This window comes from Gossypium arboreum, chromosome 6 (genome assembly GCF_025698485.1).
Source record: "Gossypium arboreum isolate Shixiya-1 chromosome 6, ASM2569848v2, whole genome shotgun sequence".
Classification (NCBI taxonomy): Eukaryota; Viridiplantae; Streptophyta; class Magnoliopsida; order Malvales; family Malvaceae; genus Gossypium; species Gossypium arboreum.
The window spans coordinates 66,500,616-66,523,976 of record NC_069075.1 but is presented as its reverse complement, the minus strand read 5'-3'; positions in this window follow the sequence as shown (position 1 = coordinate 66,523,976).

Here is a 23,361-nt window from a genome sequence, read left to right as displayed (position 1 = left end):
GAATTTTTGGTTTGGCTAATCAATACCAGATTTTTCTTAAAGTTTCCCCTATTTTACTGCTTGATTATTCTGACTACTCTTCACTAAGAATTGAATTCCTCATTGTACAGAATTCAAAATATGTTTTCGTTTATTTTTTTTGAAACTAGACTCATTAAGGAGTCTAAGCATATAAATCTTATCTTATAATCATTTTTGTACGATTTATAATGATTTTCCAAATACTGGACGGGGATTTGAGCCATTCGACTCTGTCTCACACAACTTTAAAAAATCTCATTATCGGCAACCCTTTACTTACTCGATTTCTTTTATACGAAACTAGACGCATCAAGCTTTAATTACATAATCTATTCAGCCTTTAACTCAATTCCCACAATTTATGATAATTTTTCCAAAACACACTACTGCTGCTGTCCCAAGCAGATTTATACAAATTTACTCAGAAAGTTCTCATTCACATATTTAAAACATAATATCATATATGCCATCATTTAGAAAAGTCATTGACCTTAACGTATATACTTAATTCATATTCATCCCATTTAAAAACTTAAAACTTACAAAGGAATCAAACTCAAATACTTAAGAACTTACCTCGGAATTTGTCGAACGATTACAGATCGACTATTCGATTAGGTAGCTTTTTCTCTTATCCGAAATTGTCCCTATGTGCTCTTAAGCTTAATTGAGTAAATTAAGTATATCAACTTCATATACTTCACTTAATCAAAGCAAGAAATACAATTATCCTCACTATCTCACACATATACGTTCAGTCAATCATTACTATGTTACAAGTCAAGCCTAGCTTAGGCTAGATCGAACATATATAATCTTTTAACTCAATTTACGAATCAAGACATATTAGTTATCAAAGGTTGACCATGATACACATAGTGAGCTCCATTTTCTTTAACTCACATTCGGCACATAAAAACATACACAAAATTTTCCACACAAGCTAGTATTTTAGCAATTAATGTGATACGAGTTAAACCAAAAGTTTACAATAAAATTACAAGGTACATACATAGGGTCCATATACATGTTTATTTTTAAACACCACCCTTTAAACCCTCTAGCTCTACTTACAAAAGACTCTCATAACTAAAATCCATATGTAAGTCATCCAATTCCACCATTTCAATAAGTATTTTATACCAAATCTAATAACTAAATGTTATTAATGAGATTCATACCAAGACCGAATATTCATTAACCACCAAAGCATATATTCAACAATTTAACAATGTGTTTAACCTCCATGGTCGAATAGATCCTTTCTATTCCATTTAACTACCATAAATTTAAAGTATTTAAATCAAGTTCATGAGTTTCTAATTTTGTTACTTCAACCATTCAAAGCCTATCTAATTTCTTAAATAGATTTCTAATACAAGAATTCAGCCAACCTACTAACCTTAACACCCACATTCGGCAAGTGACCACACACACACTCTCATAACCGAATTTCCATATACACATATTCCCCTTATTCAACTTCAATTTAAGCTCCCAACTCATAAAACATAAGGAATAGAAATCATCTTCTAAGTTTCCTAACTTAACTGAATGCCCAAATCACCACAAGGATCAAAATTCACACATGGGCTCAATCAAAGACCTATCCATCAACTAAAATTTCATAAAATCTCAAAGAATTTACCTAAAACTTACCTTAATTAAGCAAGTAGAAGACCGAATGCCTAGCTTCTTTTCCCCCCTTTTTTCTTCCTTTAGTTCACGGCAAGAAGAACAAAAACATAACCAAAATTTTTTTCTTTCTTTTATATAAAGTAATAACCATTTAACTAAAATTTAATACATATTTTAATATATGCCATCATCATGGCCGGCCACTATTAACAAAAAAGGGGTATTTGACATGCAAAACCATTATTTTCAATACATGTTTTAATAGACCCTTATAGATTAACCTATCACATTTTTGTAACTATTAACTAAATTCACATGCAATTTACTAAATCGAAGCTGAAAACTTTCACACATTCATATTCACATATAATAAACATAAAATATGACGGCTAATTATTTTATGACTCGATTTTGTGGTCCCGAAACCACTTTTTGACTAGGGTCAAATTAGGGGTGTCACACTGCCAATTCTAGGTCGTGCGTCGGATAGTTCTTTTGATGCGGCTTTAACTGTCTCGAAGCATAAGCTAAAACTTTTCCCTCCTACATCATTACACAACCCAAACCATTTAAAGATGCATCACTATAAATAACAAATTCTTTACCTGATTCTGGCTGAGCCAGCGCTGGAGCTTCGGTCAAAAGGGCTTTTAACTGATCAAAACTTTTCTGGCTCTAACCACTCGAGCTTAACATCTTTCTACAATAGCTTCGTCATCAGAGCTGCAATCATAGAGAAACCTTTCATGAACCGTCTATAATAACCAGTAAGTCCTAGAAAACTTCGGACTTTAAAAACATTCCTCAGAGGTTTCCAATCTAATATAGTTGAAATTTTGCTCGGATCAACCCGAATACCTGATACTGATACTACATGACCCAAAAAACTGACTTCACCTAGCCAGAACTCACATTTACTTAATTTTGCATACAACTGCTTATCTCACAAAGTCTGCAACACAAGTCTCAAATGTTTGGCATGTTCAGCTTCATCATGAAAGTAGATCAAAATGTCATCTATAAACACAACCACAAATCATCTAGATATGGTTTGAAGATTTGATTCATCAAATCCATGAAAACAGCAGGTGCATTAGTGAGCCCAAATGGCATAACCAAAAACTCATAGTGTCCGTACCTCATTCGAAAAGCAGTCTTTGGTACATCAGAGTCTTTAACTCGCAACTGATAGTAGCCTGACCTCAAATCTATCTTCGAAAATACAGTAGCCCCTTTCAGTTGGTCAAACAGATCATCAATCCGTGGCAACGGATACTTATTCTTTATAGTCACCTTATTAAGCTACCTACAATCGATGCACATTCTCATAGTTCTGTCTTTCTTTTCACAAACAACACAGGTGCACCCCAAGGAAAGAAACTCGGTTGCGCGAAACCTCTATCTGTCAATTCTTGCAACTGAGCTTTCAATTCTTTTAATTCTGTAGGTGTCATTTTATACGGGGCTATGGATATCGAGGTCGTCCTAGGCATTAGCTCAATACCAAACTCTACTTCCTGAATAGGTGGCAAACTCGGTAATTCCTCAGGAAACGCATCTGGATACTCATATACAACATGTACTGATGCAATGTTTCTTTCGACCACTTTACTGTCAAGTAGGTAGGCAAAATAAGCTTCACACCCTTTTCTCACATGTTTCTGAGCTAGCATCGAAGAAAGTACTACTGGTAAACCATACAAATCACTAGATTCAATCTCAATAACCTCATCATTCTGACTCTGTAGATCAATGGTCTTTCTCTTGTAGTTCACAACGGCATCATGTAATGTCAACCAGTCCATACCCAGAATTATGTCCAACTCATCAAATGGAAACAACATCAAATTAGCTGAAAAGCACAGATCTTGAACCATTAAGGGACAATCTTACATACTTTGTCAACCATAACACACCGGCCTAAGGGGTTTGACACTCTAATCACAAACTCAGTAGACTCAACAAGTAGAGTCTTGCTGAATACTAATGTCTCACACACATAAGAATGAGTAGAACCAGGATCAATCAATGCAATTACATTAGTATCATAAAGAGTGAATGTACCAGTAATAACATCTGGGGATGAAGCCTCCTCTCATGCGCGTATAGCATATGCTCTGGCAAGTGCATGAGCCTCAGATATGTTTGTTATATCTTTAATTCCTTTTTGACTGCCACTCGTGTTACCTACATTTCTGGGTGGTCTCCACCGAGCTGCACTATTACTCGATCTCGTGTCCTGCACTGGATTCTCTTCAGCTAACCCTGGGCAATCTCGAATATAGTGATTTGTCAATCCACATTTAAAACAAGCCCGATCATGCAATCTGAAACTATCGGGATGTCGTTTACCACAGTGTTTACACTCGGGTTGATTTGATCTGACATTACCCACACTAGCTACTGAGGTAACTCTCAAACTTACCAGTGGTCTGTTCTGGTCTAGTCGAGAAAAACACAGAGTGGCTTTTGAACGGCTAAAATCATCTCAGAACTTCTTTGGTGCCGATTAGACTGACTTACTGAATGATCACTTACGCGAGTCTCTAACTTCAAAATCAGCTTTTCTCTTCTCTTTCCCAAGCTCTTCAGCTTTGCAGGCTCGCTCAACTAGTACTACGAACTCTTTCATCTCAAGTATGCCGACTAACAATTTAATGTCTTCATTCAGCCCATCTTCAAATCTTTTACACATTATAGCTTTGGTAGAAACACATTCTCGGGCATACCGACTGAGTCTCACAAATTTCTGCTCATACTCTGTCATGGTCATCCGACCCTGTTTCAGCTCTAGAAATTCTTTTCGCTTCTGATCAATAAATCTCTAGCTGATATATTTCTTACCGAACTCAGTCTGAAAGAATTCCCAGGTCACCCACTCTCTCGGAACCACTAATATTAGGATATTCCACCAGTGATATGTGTGTCTCAAAGCAAAGATATGACACATTTCAAACATTCATCTGGGGTACAGGACAATTCATCAAATACATGGATAGTATTATCAAGCCAGAACTCAGCCCGCTCAGCATCATCATCATCAGTAGCTTTAAACTCTTCGGCCCCGTGTTTTCTGATTTTATCAATAGGTGGCTTATACAACGGATCACTTACTTGAGGTACAGCAGGCATCGAAGATGGATTAGTCGGGGATAGAGGTTGTTGTGCAGCTGTGTTAGTCTGGATATACTGAATAAACCAATCATTCATCATTTGGTAAAAGGCTTGTCAAGCCTCTCCCTTCTAGTTACTCGAAATCGATCGAGAATCAATCGGCGTTGTCCCTTGCGCGGGAGCAAGTGCTACACTTTCGACATCATCAGCTACAGCTCTGTCAGGATCCATTTACTATATAAAAACACATTTTCAAATGTCAGAAGTCATCAGACTATCACATCATATAATATGACATGTATAGCTAGACCCACACGCGCTACATGAGTCCTAGTCATATCAAAAACACACATAATTCTTACTTGGCCGAATACTCATATAGTCACTTATCATGTTAGTAATCAACTTCTAAAGGCAAATAGTCATATTAAAATTTAGTACATATTCACTCAAGTACATAATCTCAAATATCAAAATAATATTTCATATACATATATTAATTATATAACCGAAAATACTTCATCATATATACACATATAGAAGGGTTATTCATGGCATACTAACTATTCATTCATAAAGCCAAATACACATATGGCATACACATTTTCTTCTTTATTTGCACCTTACAAGATTTAAAATAAATAGTCCAGGTGTTTACTTAACTTACCTTAAGTAAGTAACATATTAGTTCATACCTGGTATATATATAGCTCAATTAACACATTCGAACTCGATTAACAATTGCCCGATGAATCATTCGGAATTGGATAAGACACTCAGATAATCACACAAATCGTACAATGCCAACGTTCTAGACGTGGTCTTACATGTAATCACATATCGATGCCACTGTCCCAACCAGGGTCTTACTCGTAAACACATATCGAAATCACATATCGATGCCATGGTCTTACTCACACACATATATCGGAATCCTATGTCCTGACATATGTATCCTAACTATTCCTAAGGCTGATCGGGGCTTTCGGACGTCGTAACTCGATCGAAATGAAGTCATAACTTAGTTGCCAAGCTTAACAACATTCGGCTATTACATTTATAATTTCATATACTTCAATTCAGCATATATACTTTGCATTTAATTAAAATTAAGTACGTCTATTTGCTTATAAACTTACCTCGGACGATACAAAACGGAACGGGACAACTAGTCGACGACTTTTGTTTTCCTCCGATCCAAATCTGATTTCTTTGGTTCTTGATCTTGACATATTCAAATTAAGCTCATTCAAACATATTTTCATTCAATTTAGTCCAAAAGCACTTAAATGGGAAAATTACCATTTTACCCCTAACATTTACACTTTTTACAATTTAGTCCCTATTGCACAAAACACAAAATATTCAAAATTTCAAGATACCCATGTTTGGCTGAATATTCCTAGTGTCCATGCAAGCCCATATTTTCATTTATTTCACATTTTAGTCCCTCAAATTGTTATTTTTGCAATTTAGTCCTAATTACTAAAAATAATCAAAAACTCCAATACAAAATATGTTAATCTAAAACATATCTTTCATATTTCATCATCAAACAACAAAAATCACAACTTATCAAAAATGGCATAACTCAAAATATTCATCAAGATCAAAAATTAAAGCTTGGGTCTTGAAGATTACTAAGCAACGATCTCAAAAACGTAAAAATTATCAAAAATCAAACAAAAACGAACCTTGATTGAGCTTGAATATATGTCGAACCCTAGCTTGGTTTCTTTCTTTTTTTATTTATTAAGTTTCGATAATGGAGAACAATGAAATAAAAATGAATTTGATAACCTTATTATTAACTATTATATGTTTATTAAATAAATTACTTAAATAACCTTAATGAAATAATAATAAAGTTATATAATATATGTCTTTTACCATCCCAAAATTATGCTAATGGAGTATTTAAAACATAAATACTCCAATTTAGAAAGCCATTAGCAATTAAGTCCCCTTTTAGAAATAACCACCAAATTTCCCTTTTACGCGATTAAGTCCTTTTTATTAAATCGGACACTCAAACAATAAAACTAAATCACGAAAATTTCACATATATAAATTCACACGAAATAAACACAGAAAATAATTTTTAAATATTTTTCAAACTCGAATTCGTGGTCCCAAAACTAGCGTTCCGATTAGGGTCTAAATCGGACTGTTACAGAGCCCATATATGTTTTGATGTTATTATGGAATATATGACTAACAAGAGCAAGGAGGATCTATGTAGGGCTTGAGGTCAAATTGATTGAATATGCCTTACATAGTTACCTTAAAATAGAATGAATGGTAAGTTAAGTATCATGTTATACAAACTTACTAAGCATTTTATGCTTACTTAGTTTTATTTCCCTGTTTTATAGTAAATCAGAAGCTTGTTGGATTGAAAGCTTGGCAAGTGATCACTTACACTATCCATCGGCCCATATCGGTACAATACGGTAAATCAATTATGGTTATAAAGGCATGTATAGGTTAGATTGGCCATATTGGCATGTAAATGTAAATGATTATTGTAATCTAGCCATTAGAATGGCTAGTGATGATTATGTTTTGGTATATGTATATATCTATTAAGTTTATTCTATGGTAGCTACATACTTGTTAATGGTTGTTCAAATTATACCTAACATATGGAATATGCCAAGGTAAGATTATAAACATGTATGCATGTAATGATATGCCATGTGAAATGATAGAGTTAGCTTAATTTGAAAGCTTGAAATGGTTGGTATTTGGATGTGAGTTTAAGCGTAGGTCATTGGTGAGATTTTGGGTGAGAAATCAAGCTAGAAATGGCTTCATTTTGTCCACACGGGCAGACAGACAGTCGTGTATCTAGACTGTGTGTGACACACGGCCTGGTACATGGGTGTGTGGTTAGGCCGTGTGTCCCCTTCACCTTAAATTTGAGAAAATAGAATGCTTAGAATTGAGCACACCGGCAAAGACACGGGCTTGTGTCTTAGCCATGTGTGCTACATGGCCTAGAACATGGGCATGTGAAACCTGCACCTAATTTTGAAAAGAATTAATTAACCACACAGCCTAGCACACGGGTGTGTGGCATGGTCGTGGACACAACTTAAAGAGTTACATGGGGTCAAACACATCTTGCAGCACGGGCGTGTCCTAGGGTCACACGGGCGTGTCCCTTGGACCACACGGGAATGTGAGCCCTACATCTTGGAAAATTTTTAAAATTTCGCAAAAAATTCTTAGAGTTTCAAATTAAGTCTTGACTCGATTCTAATGCTCGTTTTGGGCCTTGGGGGTCCATTTAAAAAACATTATGAATGAATCTCGAAGAATTAATAGTAAATGTTTGAATTATCTAAAAATGCTCTGAAAGTTTTAGTAATGCTCCGTAACCCTGTTTTGGTGACGGATATGGGTTAGGGGTGTTACAGTTCATCTTCCTCTTTTATGCTCTTGAAGATGTCACAATTTCCCAAGTATTAAGTTCTTGATTTGAACAAACATATTCGATCAAAATGGTCTTTTAAGGGTTGTAACATGGTCTGAGGGTTAAGGGTCAATCAAAGAAAGGTTTTTCAGTCTAAAATATATATTTTGTGAAAAAGTATAAAAACCATGATGAGTTATTTTGATTTTTTTATTGTTCCTTCCATCTCTCAATCACTTTTCTTCACTCTTACTCCTTCCTATTTCCTTTCTTTTATTCTTTTTTCATAATGAGATCAAGAATTTAGAATTTTACTTTCATTTTTCATGGTCCTTCTTGTCAATCCATGATGTTTGATAGATGACTTTAATTAGGGTCTAGAAAGAAGATACATCAGGCTCAAAATAGGGTAGCAAGGGATATAATTTTCTCTAAGTGATGGGGAGAATAAAAGAATGTCATTTATCATTTCAAAATATGGTTAATCTCATCACAAGGTCATTCTTAGGAAGGCGTCCATCTTTTCAATTTGAATTTTTATGTTTGGCTCACAATGTTGTAAAATCATCGATCCATACCCAAAACCTCACAAAATGTCCTCCAACGTGGAAGGGGATCCTTCGGTAATGGTCAATTTGAACAAACAATATGGCCCAAAGTGGTTAACAAAGGATGAATTTCTTTTCAAGTGAAGGATATTTCAAAAATGTCATTCATCACTTTGAACAAGGCCAACTTATTAAGTAATTAACCTTAAGGAGAATGCAAGATTCCAAGGGAAAACGTAACCTCTAACATGACAAACAAGGAAAAGCAAAATAGAAAAAGCCAATGTTATTCAATGCAAATAACTCTTTAAGAATAATCATGCTTAGTTTTTAAGTAAAGTATTTTTTTCACTGTATCAGAATTTACAGGCTTGTCTCTGTCCATTTCAGCAAGAATCAATGCTCCACCAGAGAAAGCTTTCTTCATCACATACAGTCCCTCCCATCTTGGTGTTAATTTTCCCTGATGATTATGAATACTAGATCCCCTTTTTCTGAACTGCCTTGGTCACACCTTCTTGTTCTAGGCCTTCATTATTCTTTGTTGATACAACTGGCCATGGCATAAAGCTACTAATCTCTTTTCCTCAATTAAATCCAACTGCTCACATCTCTCTTGCATCCATACAGCCTCCTCTAGGCGCACCTCCCTCAACACTCGTAGAGATGGAATTTGAACCTCGATAGGTAAAACGACCTACGTGCCATACACTAATGAAAGCTAAGTAACTCCAGTCAAAGTTTTTACTGATGTACGGTATGCGTGGAAAGCAAAAGGGAGTTTCTCAGACCAATCCCTATACATTTCTGTTGTCTTGGAAATGATCTTCTTAATATTCTTATTTGCAGCCTCGACTGGCCCATTCATTTTTGGATGATATGGTGCAGAATTGTGATGATTGATCTTAAATTCTGTGGAAACCTCTTCTATGAAGGCATTGTTTTAAGTTCTTGGCATTATTTGATATGATTCTTTCTAGTAAATCGTACCGAAAAATGACCTGTTTTTCATAAATTTGCAAATCATTGATTGAATTACATTGACATATGAAGCGACTTCAACCCACTTAGAGAAATAATCAATCATGAGATTGGGCCAATGACATCTATGCCTCACATTGAGAAAGGCCAATGAGGCGCCAAGACATGAGGATTTGTAGAAGGAGCATTAATACTATCTGCATAAATCTGACATTTATGATATTTCTGAGCATAATTTAAACAATCTAGTTCCAATGTCAACCAAAAATATCCCGCCCCCATGATTTGCCTTGCCAGCATATGTCTGTTACTATATGCTCCACATACTCCATCATGAATTTCCTTCATTATTTGATTTTCCTCTTCTATGTCGACACATCTCAACAGGGTTTGGTCACATCCTCTTTTGTACAAAAACTTACCGTCCAAGAAGAAACCCATAGACCGCCTCCTAATTATTCATTTATCATTTTCTGAGGCGCAATCCGAGTATTGTTGGTATTGCAAATATCGCTTAATGTCAACATACCATGGTTTCCCATTTGTTCTTGATTCTACTCTAGCGTAGTGGGTCAGCGAGTCCTTGATCCTTAGCTATATAGGTTGCACTTCTATTTCGGATCCTACTTTGAACATGGCAGCTAAGTAGCAAATGCATGTACTAACTGGTTTTTTTCTCTTGGAAAAATGACAAAATGGAACATCATCAAACTATTTGATGAGCCCATGCACATATGTTTGATATTGAATCAGTTTGGAATCCCTTGTTTCCTATTCTCCTCTTAATTGGTAAATAACTAATACTGAGTCACCAAAAACTTTTAAAACCCTTTTCTCTTTTTTCAATGGTGATTTGAAGTGCCAAAATGCATGCTTCGTATTCAATTACATTGTTCGTACAAGTGAACATCAGTTTAGCTATAGCTGGAAAATACTAGCGACTTGAGGAGATTAGTACTACCCCAATCCCATGCCCAATCACGTTGGATGCTCCATCGAAATACACCCTCCAAATTTCTTCTTCGTACTTCGAAATTGACATGATCTCTTAGTCTGGTAAATCAAAACTCATGGGCTCGTATTCCTCTTTTGCGTGATCCGCTAGAAATTTCACGATTATGCTTCCTTTTATAGTCTTAGGGACACGTAAATGATGCCATACTTGGACAAAACCACTTGCCAATGAGAAACTCTTCCTCACAATGATGTCTTCTCGAAAATGTACTTCAAAGGGTCCAACTTTGCGATAAGGAAGGTGGTGTGATACAACATGATTGCCTTAGTTGAGGCACGGTCCACGCTAAGGTACAACAAATCTTTTCCTGATAGGAATACTTGGCTTCATATTCTATGAACTTCTTGCTCAGATAATAGATTGCGTGCTCTTTCTTGTTTAAACCATCTCGTTGCCCCAAAACACAACCTATGGAATTATCTAGCACTACCAAATACAAAATCAAAAGTCTTCCCAGCCCCGGGGGAATCAAAATTGGTGGCTTACCCAAATAATCTTTTACTTTCTCGAATGTTTTTTGATAATCTTTAGTCTATTCATCATCACTATCCTTATGTAAGAGTTTGAAATGGGATCACATTTTTCTGTCAACTGTGAGATAAAACGAGACATGTAATTTAATCGTCCCAAAAAACCTTTTACCTCCTTTTGATTTTTAAGGGGTGTTAAATCTTGAATTACTTGAACCTTGTCCAAATCTATTTCAATTCCCCGTTCACTCACAATGAAAACCCAACAACTTCCCGACTTTACCCCGAAAGTACATTTTACTAGATTCAATCTCAATTTGTATTTCCTCAATCTTCAAATAGTTTGCGGAGGTTTTCCACATGATTTTCCTCCCTAGCAGGCTTTACTATCATATTGTCAACATAAACTTCAATCTCTTTATGCATCATGTCATGAAACAATGTCACCATAGCTTGTCGATACGTGACTCCAGCATTTATTAAACCAAACGAGATGACCCTGTAACAAAAAGTTCCCTAGGTCATGATGAACATGGTCTTTTCCATGTCCTCCCTCGCCATTTTGATTTGATTATACCTCGAGAAGCCATCCATGAAAGAGAAAACATAATGTTTAGAAGTGTTATCCACCAGTGTGTTTATATGAGGTAACGAAAAATTCTCCTTAGGGCTGGCTCGATTCAAATCTCTATAATCAACACACATTCTGACTTTCCCATCCTTTTTGGGCATTGGTAAAATATTTGCCACCCACTCTAGGTATTTAGCTACTTCTAGAAATCCCGCATTGAATTGTTTCTTGACCTCTTCTTTAATCTTCAACAACATTTCAAGTTTCATCCTTTTCAACTTTTGGTATACGGGCTTGCAATCTGATTTTAAAGGTAGCCTGTGTTCCACAATATTGGTGTCCAAACCCGGTATATCTTGTTATGACCATGCAAACACATTTGAGAACTCAATGAGTAGATCCTTCAACAATTGACTTTACTTTGGCATGAGAGTGGTTCAAATCCTATTTTCCTTTCTTACTTCATCATCACCCAGATTGATCAAATATGTTCCCTCCAAATGGGGTTCTATAAGCTTCTTTTCTTATTCAACTAGCTTCAAAAACTCATCTAGTACAACTTTTTCCTCTTCCGTCCATGATCGTTATAGTGAAAATAATTATCAGAATTTAATTCAAAGATGTCATTTGGATCATTTATCAATTCATGAGGTATATCCCTGAAATAATTATGAGTATGTATATTGGTATATAAATGAAAATGATTGAATGAATAAAAGTGTCTAGGGACATGATCGAAATTTGATTTCATTAAAGATAAAACAATTTTACATGGATTTTTTAAGGAACTTAAATGAATTGAATGATATTTTAAAGTTTCATATAAAAACTCTTAAAAATGATTACATCTCAGAGGACTCAAGGATAGCAGGTAACAGTATGAACTGCTAGTTGTCCAATGCAGAAGGGTTGTAGCGAACCCAATCTGTTGACATCTGTACCCTATCGCCAATCATGTTTAGATCCACTGCATTTCCATTAATCATTAGCTTGACTGGGGTCCTTTCCTGGTGCTCGAATCCCACTGAGTAAAAGGTCTCAGATACTGAAGGACAAATCAAAGGAGGTTCTACCACCTTCTTTCTAGCCATGCAGGCCAACCACTCTCCGCTCTTTACACATTCTCTTGACATCCTCCTTTGTTGGCTTTTATCCCAACCCTATTGTATCCTTTTAAGTGGGAAAAAAAAGGGTTTTGTGATACCTTGTAGGTCTTTTCCCAAACCCAATTGGTTTTGCCAACCTTTCCCTACTATCTGGGCAAATAACATGTTCGTTTTTCATGGCACATGAGGCTTAGGTGTAACACCCCGATCCCGTATCCGTCGCCGGAATAGGTAAAGGGGCATTACCGGACTTGAAACTCATATCAAAACAGAGATTTTTTTTTTGTTCGAACATTCCTTTAGATAAGTACTAAAGACAGTCAGGGATACAATTTAAACTTCTATAAGTACACATTCAAAAAAATGCCATTTTCGCATGGCTTATATACATTAACCAAAATATCCTCCCACTACTAGTCTATTCTATACATGCCATAAGATAATCCAAAACATAGCAGTACCAAACAGTGGATAGTGATAGTGTGACTAGTTGTTGACAATCCCCGAGCCTGTAGCTTCCAAATGAGATCTATAAAACAGAGGAAACAAAGTAAACGGAGTAAGCATTGCAATGCTTAGTAAGTTTTGAGCAGTGTCAACAGATAACAACCAAATTATAACATAGTTGTTCGTATTTTTATTTCACTCTTCCTTCGGCATACCATCCCTTTACCGAATATGCACATCTCATCATATATAATAGGCGATAAATTCTCACTTGATAGTGATCTCTTGTAAACATAGGTACAATACATATTTTCACCTAACTTTCCACATTGACCAAATGCACAATAATCATAGAACGATCTTATTACTTTACTCACATATGCATCATATAACGACCTTGTGATTTAGTCCAAATCAAGCTTAAATATAATCTCAAAATACATACCGACCAACTTAACGCATTGAATGAATTTATTACCAATTGTTACTTGTGAAGTCGTATAATCTTACGCTTTACTCGAATCTTCAATGAAACCTTTAGTTCGGGCTTACCCGAAAAAATCTCCACCGTGGTCATCGGGTCTTACCGGACATAATCTCCACACGTAGTCATCGGGTCTTTAGAGCTCGGATATAGTACGAGCACGGCCTCACGGACATTAATCAGGATAATATTCTCGCATAAAGCCTGCGGGGTTTTAACCCGTATATAGTACTGACACAAATGCCCTTCGGGACTTATCACATTTATACACTTTCACATCCATCACATTGGCCACTCGGCCTTATCACATATATACACTTTCACATTCATCACATTGGCCATTCGGCCTTATCACATATATGCACTTTCACATTCATCACATGGGCCATTCGGCCTTATCACATATATACACTTTCACACTCATCACATCGGCCATTAGGCCTTATCACATATATGCACTTTCACATTCATCACATTGCCCATTCGGCCTTATCACATATATACACTTTCACATTCATCACATCGGCCATTAGGCCTTGTCACATATATACACTTTCACATTCATCACATTGGCCATTAGGCCTTATCACATATATGCACTTTCACATTCATCACATTGGCCATTCGGCCTTATCACATATATACACTTTCACATTCATCACATCGGCCATTAGGCCTTATCACATATATGCACTTTCACATTCATCACATTGGCCATTCGGCCTTATCACATATATACACTTTCACATTCATCACATCGGCTCACATATATATACACTCTCACATTCATCACATCGGCCATTAGGCCTTATCACATATATGCACTTTATCACATATATGCACTTTCACATTCATCACATCGGCCATTAGGCCTTATCACATATATGCACTTTCACATTCATCACATTGGCCATTCGGCCTTATCACATATATACACTTTCACATTCATCACATCAGCCATTAGGCCTTATCACATATATGCACTTTCACATTCATCACATCGGCCATTAGGCCTTATCACATATATGCACTTTCACATTCATCACATTGGCCATTCGGCCTTATCACATATATACACTTTCATACATATTTCACACTAGCCATTCGGCTTTACCACATATATATATCTCATACATATTTCATATTTTTCTTGTACATCAATTTCAGCAATAGCTTATAAGCAACTCAAATAGTTTCATCAAAGTTTACAACAAAATCACATATTCCCTACAAGCAGTTTTCCTGAGCAACAGTCACTAAATTGTTTATAACTAGAGCTACAAAACTCAAAATCAATTGCCATTAATTTTCCCCGAATGTAGACTCATGTATCTTTCATCCATAAAATTTTCAGAATTTTAGGTGTGGCCAATCAATACCAGATATTTCTTAAAGTTTTCCCCTGTTTCACTGTTCGACTAATCCGACCACTCCTCACTACGAATCAGATTTCTCATTGTACAGAATTCAAAATGTGTTATATTTAATTTCATTTGAAACTAGACTCGTTAAGGAGTCTAAATATATAAATTTTACCTTATAACCATTTTTATACAAATTATAACGATTTTCTAAAAACAGAACAGGGGATTTCGGAGTCATTCTGACACCGTCTCACACAACTTTAAATATCTCTTTATAGGAAATTTCTTTGCTCACACGGCCTCTTTTATAAGGAACTAGACTAATTAAGCTTTGATTACATATTTTATTCAGCCTATAATTCCACACCAACAATTTATGGTGATTTTCTAAAATCACGTTACTACTGCTGTCCTAAGCAAATTATTACAATTTGCTCTAAAATTTCCAAGTCCAAACACTTATGAACTTACCATTTGAGTTTAAAACATATCATGGCCACATCATATCTTATTAAATCAACTCATTATGTCCTATTATGATTGAATTTACTGAACGTTTAATCACTTAAAACTTACCTCGAAAGTGGTCGACGACTAGATATCCACGGCTATTCGTTTACTTCCTCTTTTCCCCTATCCGACTTTGATCCTCTTTGCTCTTAAGCTTAAGTAAAACAATAGATTTCAATATGTATCATATTTATGGTCAAACATAGCAAGAAAACTAAATAGGCTTTACTAGCCACACTTAGTTCTATTATAACATAACTTCACTTACTTATATGCACATTCGGCACAAGCAAACTTCATTTCAATTTTGCCACTCTTGAACTTATCCATAATATTCTAAGTTCATTTAGTAGCTAGGCAACAATTATACAAATCAACAAGCATTTATCAACAATGTACTTAACCAATCCTTCAAGCATACATTCGGCAATATATATATATGTTAATGACGAAAACACTTAGGCCAATTCTAAAACTTCCACAAATCTTCATGCCTACATGCCATAACCGTATGGTTCTTATCACACTTGGACCACAAAATGCATAAATTTCCCAAATTCTAATTACTATCATAAGCTCAATTTAGCACTCATTTAGCACTTCAACATAGCCGATTGTCATTAAGCAATTAAGCCACAACTATTCAATTTTACCAAGCTCAACTCATCTATAATCAACCTTCAATACACTAAAGCATCAAAACAACATCAAAAAATACAAACATCCATGACCGAATGTCATCTTCATAAATTTACAAAACATTTGCCATGAGCTAGCTTCTATACTTGATGACCACTCCAAATATACAAAGATTTTCAATGAAAGAGCATTAACATACCTTAATCCCTTAAAGGTGACCAAATGCCTTAACTTCAATTTCTCCTTTTTCTCTTTAGGTACGGCAATGGAGAAGAGAAAGATGAACCAACTTTGTTTTTATCACCCATTTCTTTTAATATAAGTCCATACTTCATATTATTTATTCATTTAACATTTAATTTATTAATATAAAAGGCATAAAATGGCAATTATCCACTAGCCTTGCCGTCCACTAACTTGAGGGAGGGATATTTGACATGCAAGTCCTCATACTTTAAACCATACAATATTTGGCCACTACAAATCAACCTATCACATTTTCAAGTTTCTCACATAAGTACTTTTTAATAATTCCACATTCCAATGACAAAATTAAAACACGATACTTTCACACATGAAACTTTACATATAATAAACATAGAAAAGAAAATTTATATACTTTTGTGACTCGATTTTGTGGTCCCGAAACCACTTTCCGACGAGGGTCAAGTTAGGGTGTCACAACTCTCCCCTTCAGGATTTTCGTCCCCAAAATTTCTACCGATGCATAGTTCAGATAACGTCCTCTTATTGAATTATATCCATATTAACATTAGCTCATCGATAGCAATTGTAATTCATTACTAATTTCGCATCGATCTATAAAATCATTTTCTTATCTTAAAACAAATACATAAACATTTTTACAAGTATGCACATATATCTCATTTTCTTGATTTCATAAGCAATAATCACTTAATTTAATTCACAAATGCATTTCAAACACATATATTAAGCACATATTAACATGTATAATTCACATCATCAACCCACATATTTGTACCCCACATTTTTTTTTTATATATAAGCTGTAACTTGACCGAAAGTACACACATACTCAAACATCCCAATAATTATCCTTTAACTCCATCATGTCTCACTATTCAACTTAACCTATTTCCAATGGAAAATCAACTTCCACATACCTGAACATTGAATTCATTTAGCACTTTCAATCACCGTTAACGATACCCGTATACAATCGATTAGGCATAAAGCCTCATATAGTATACCGGCATGGGATTTATTTTAGCACATAACTCATATATCCAAAATTATCAGCATTCATCAAAAATTTTTACAGACTTCCAAATGTCGAACTTAATCGAAATAATTTCTTGAACATGACTAACAAAATAGGGTCATTTAGCAATAGCACATATGACTTCATATACCAAGCATCCCATAAACTAAATCTGTAACGCATTTATAACATGAATTCATTTCTTAACAACATATCCACCATCTTAAATCAATGCCTTCGTTCCATACGAGGTCATACATGAAACACACTTCGCATACATAGTGCCCACTGACTGATTTCGCACACATAGCGCTCGATTAAAGAACTCGCATACATAGTGCTTCAACTCATCGATCCGCACACATAGTGCTCGGTTGAAGAACTTGCACACACAGTGCCTCATAATTCTAGCACGAATGCTCTTCGAGGTTTCGCCCGAATATATCACTAGCACGAATGCTCTTCGGAACTTAGCCCGGATATATCACTAGCACGAATGCTCTTCGGAAGTTAGTCCGATTATATCACTAGCACGAATGCTCTTCGGAACTTAGTCCGGATATATCACTAGCACGAATGCTCTTCGAAACTTAGCCCAGATATATCACTAGCACGAATGCTCTTCGGAAGTTAGTCCGATTATATCACTAGCACGAATGCTCTTCGGAACTTAGTCCGGTTATATCACTAGCACGAATGCTCTTCGGAACTTAGTCCGGTTATATCACTAGCACAAATGCTCTTCGGAACTTAGTCTGGTTATATCACTAGCACGAATGCTCTTCGGAACTTAGTCCGGATATATCACTCTCAATTCTCATGTACATATACATATATGACAATACACATTAGTATATCATTTACATTACTTGAATACAAACACAACATGCTTATCGACTATTTAACTTTCAGTTCCATAGCCACATACAAAGATCACATTTATAGTTGTACATTCTTTCAAAATTGCATCACTTATACCCTTATAATTCAATCCAAATCAAAATTCAAACACGAGTACATGACACGTACCTGATTAACTTAATAATTTAAGCATATCCAAGTGAAGTTATATCGCAAATTCTCATAGTCAAGCTTGCTACAATTTCGGTCGGGATCAAAATTCATTACAATACAACAAACACATTTTAATAGTCAAAATCATCACACTATCATTTTATCACTTTATGGCATGTATAAATAGACTCACGCGTGCTACGTTAGTCCTAGAATCGACTAAACCGTAGCTCTGATACCAATAAAATGTAACACCCCGATCCCGTATCCGTCGCCGGAATAGGTAAAGGGGCATTACCGGACTTGAAACTCATATCAAAACAGAAAATTTTTTTTTTGTTCGAACATTCCTTTAGATAAGTACTAAAGTCAGGGATACAATTTAAACTTCTATAAGTACACATTCAAAAAAATGCCATTTTCGCATGGCTTATATACATTAACCAAAATATCCTCCCACTACTAGTCTATTCTATAAATGCCATAAGATAATCCAAAACATAGCAAGACCAAACAAAGGATAGTGATAGTGTGACTAGTTGTCGACGATCCCCGAGCCTCGTAGCTTCCAAATAAGATCTATAAAACAGAGGAAACAAAGTAAACTGAGTAAGCATTGCAATGCTTAGTAAGTTTTGAGCAAGGTCAACAGATAACAACCAAATTATAACATAGTTGTTCGTATTTTTATTTCACTCTTCCTTCTGCATACCATCCCTTTACCGAATATGCACATCTCATCATATATAATAGGCGATAAATTCTCACTTGATAGTGATCTCTTGTAAACATAGGTACATTACATATTTTCACCTAACTTTCCACATTGACCAAATGCACAATAATCATAGAACAGTCTTATTACTTTACTTACATATGCATCATATAACGACCTTGTGATTTAGTCCAAATCAAGCTTAAATATAATCTCAAAATACATACCTGACCAACTTAACGCAATGAATGTATTTATTACCAATTGTTACTGTGAAGTCGTATAATCTTACGCTTTACTCGAATCTTCAGCGAAACCTTTAGTTCGGGGCTTACCCGGACAAAATCTCCACCCGTGGTCATCAGATCTTACCCGAACATAATCTCCACACATAGTCATCGGGTCTTTAGAGCTCGGATATAGTACGAGCACGAAGCCTACGGACATTAATCAGGATAATATTCTCGCATAAAGCCTGCGGGGTTTTAACCCGGATATAGTACTACACAAATGCCCTTCGGGACTTATCACATTTATACACTTTCACATCCATCACATTGGCCACTCGGCCTTATCACATATATACACTTTCACATTCATCACATTGGCCATTCGGCCTTATCACATATATGCACTTTCACATTCATCACATGGGCCATTCGGCCTTATCACATATATACACTTTCACACTCATCACATCGGCCATTAGACCTTATCACATTTATGCACTTTCACATTCATCACATCGGCCATTCGGCCTTATCACATATATACACTTTCACATTCATCACATCGGCCATTAGGCCTTGTCACATATGTACACTTTCACAATCATCACATCGGCCATTAGGCCTTATCACATATATACACTCTCACATTCATCACATCGGCCATTAGGCCTTATCACATATATACACTCTCACATTCATCACATCGGCCATTAGGCCTTGTCACATATATGCACTCTCACATTCATCACATCGGCCATTAGGCCTTATCACATATATGCACTCTCACATTCATCACATCGGCCATTAGGCCTTATCACATATATGCACTCTCACATTCATCACATCGGCCATTAGGCCTTATCACATATATGCACTTTCACATTCATCACATCGGCCATTCGGCCTTATCACATATATGCACTTTCACATTCATCACATTATACACTTTCACATTCATCACATCGGCCATTAGGCCTTATCACATATATGCACTTTCACATTCATCACATCGGCCATTAGGCCTTATCACATGTATGCACTTTCACATTCATCACATTGGCCATTCGGCCTTATCACATATATACACTTTCATACATATTTCACTCTAGCCATTCGACTTTACCACATATATATATCTCATACATATTTCATATTTTTCTTGTACATCAATTTCAGCAATAGCTTATAAGCAACTCAAATAGTTTCATCAAAGTTTACAACAAAATCACATATTCCCTACAAGCAGTTTTCCTGAGCAGCAGTCACTAAATTGTCTATAACTGGATCTACAAAACTCAAAATCAATTGCCATTAATTTTCCCCGAATGTAGACTCATGTATCTTTCATCCATAAAATTTTCAGAATTTTAGGTGTGGCCAATCAATACCAGATATTTCTTAAAGTTTTCCCCTGTTTCACTGTTCGACTAATCTAACCACTCCTCACTACGAATCAGATTTCTCATTGTACAGAATTCAAAATGTGTTATATTCAATTTCATTTGAAACTAGACTCGTTAAGGAGTCTAAGCATATAAATTTTACCTTATAACCATTTTTGTACAAATTATAACGATTTTCTAAAAACAGAACAGGGGATTTCGGAGTCATTCTGACACCGTCTCGCACAAATTTAAATATCTCTTTATAGGAAATTTCTTTGCTCACACGGCCTCTTTTATAAGGAACTAGACTAATTAAGCTTTGATTACATATTTTATTCAGCCTATAATTCCACACCAACAATTTATGGTGATTTTCTAAAATCACGTTACTGCTGCTGTCCTAAGCAAATTATTACAATTTGCTCTTAAATTTCCAAGTCCAAACACTTATGAACTTACCATTTGAGTTTAAAACATATCATGGCCACATCATATCTTATTAAATCAACTCATTATGTCCTATTATGATTGAATTTACTCAACGTTTAATCACTTAAAACTTACCTCGAAAGTGGTCGACGACTAGATATCCACGGCTATTTGTTTACTTCCTCTTTTCCCCTATCCGACTTTGATCCTCTTTGCTCTTAAGCTTAAGTAAAACAATAGATTTCAATATGTATCATATTTATGGTCAAACATAGCAAGAAAACTAAATAGGCTTTACTAGCCACACTTAGTTCTATTATAACATAACTTCACTTACTTATATGCACATTCGGCACAAGCAAACTTCATTTCAATTTTGCCACTCTTGAACTTATCCATAATATTCTAAGTTCATTTAGTAGCTAGGCAACAATTATACAAATCAACAAGCATTTAACAACAATGTACTTAACCAATCCTTCAAGCATACATTCGGCAATATATATATGTTAATGACGACAACACTTAGGCCAATTCTAAAACTTCCACAAATCTTCATGCTTACATGCCATAACCGTATGGTTCTTATCACACTTGGACCACAAAATGCATAAATTTCCCAAATTCTAATTACTATCATAAGCTCAATTTAGCACTCATTTAGCACTTCAACATAGCCGATTGTCATTAAGCAATTAAGCCACAACTATTCAATTTTACCAAGCTCAACTCATCTATAATCAACCTTCAATACACTAAAGCATCAAAACAACATCAAAAAATACAAACATCCATGACCGAATGTCATCTTCATAAATTTACAAAAATATTTGCCATGAGCTAGCTTCTATACTTGATGACCACTCCAAATATACAAAGATTTTCAATGAAAGAGCATTAACATACCTTAATCCCCTTAAAGGAGACCAAATGCCTTAACTTCAATTTCTCCCTTTTTCTCTTTAGGTACGGCAATGGAGAAGAGAAAGATGAACCAACTTTGTTTTTATCACCCATTTCTTTTAATATAAGTCCATACTTCATATTATTTATTCATTTAACATTTAATTTATTAATATAAAAGGCATAAAATGGCAATCATCCACTAGCCTTGCCGTCCACTAACTTGAGGGAGGGATATTTGACATGCAAGTCCTCATACTTTAAACCATACAATATTTGGCCACTACAAATCAACCTATCACATTTTCAAGTTTCTCACATAAGTCCTTTTTAATAATTCCACATTCCAATGACAAAATTAAAACACGATACTTTCACACATGAAACTTTACATATAATAAACATAGAAAAGAAAATTTATATACTTTTGTGACTCGATTTTGTGGTCCCGAAACCACTTTCCGACCAGGGTCAAGTTAGGGGTGTCACATTAGGGGCTCGTATTCCCTCTTCCACGTAAGACGTAGTGGCCACCTCAAAGGTCTGGAAAGAACTCTCTATTACATCATCATCCACTTCTATGAAAGGAGAATTTGGCAAGCTAGTCCTCTTCGCCTCGCACAATGCACAAATTCTGATCAACTACAAATTTCAATCTTTGGTGCAAGGACGATGGTACCACCCCAGCTGGATGAATCTAGAAGCATCCCAATAGCATACTGTAAGAAGGTGTTATATCCATCACTTGAAAGAGAATAAGGAAATTAACGACTCCTACGAACAAGGGAATCTTTATTTCACCAATCACACTTCTTTTGATGCCATCAAAAGCTCGAACCACTAAAGGGCTCGATACCATGTACGAGGTGACCATGGGCAGCTTAGATAATGTTGAAAAAGGCAAGACGTTGATCAATGACCCATTTTCAATCAGAACCCTAGCCACAAAATAGGCTTTACACTTTACTAAGATGTTTAGTGCCTTGGTACTTCCTCTTCCATCCAGGGGCATTTCATTATCATTGAAAGATATGTAATTTGGGCCCAACATGCCCCCTCTTAAGTGACTTACATTATCTACTGACACGTTGTAAGCAACATAAGCTTATTTTACAA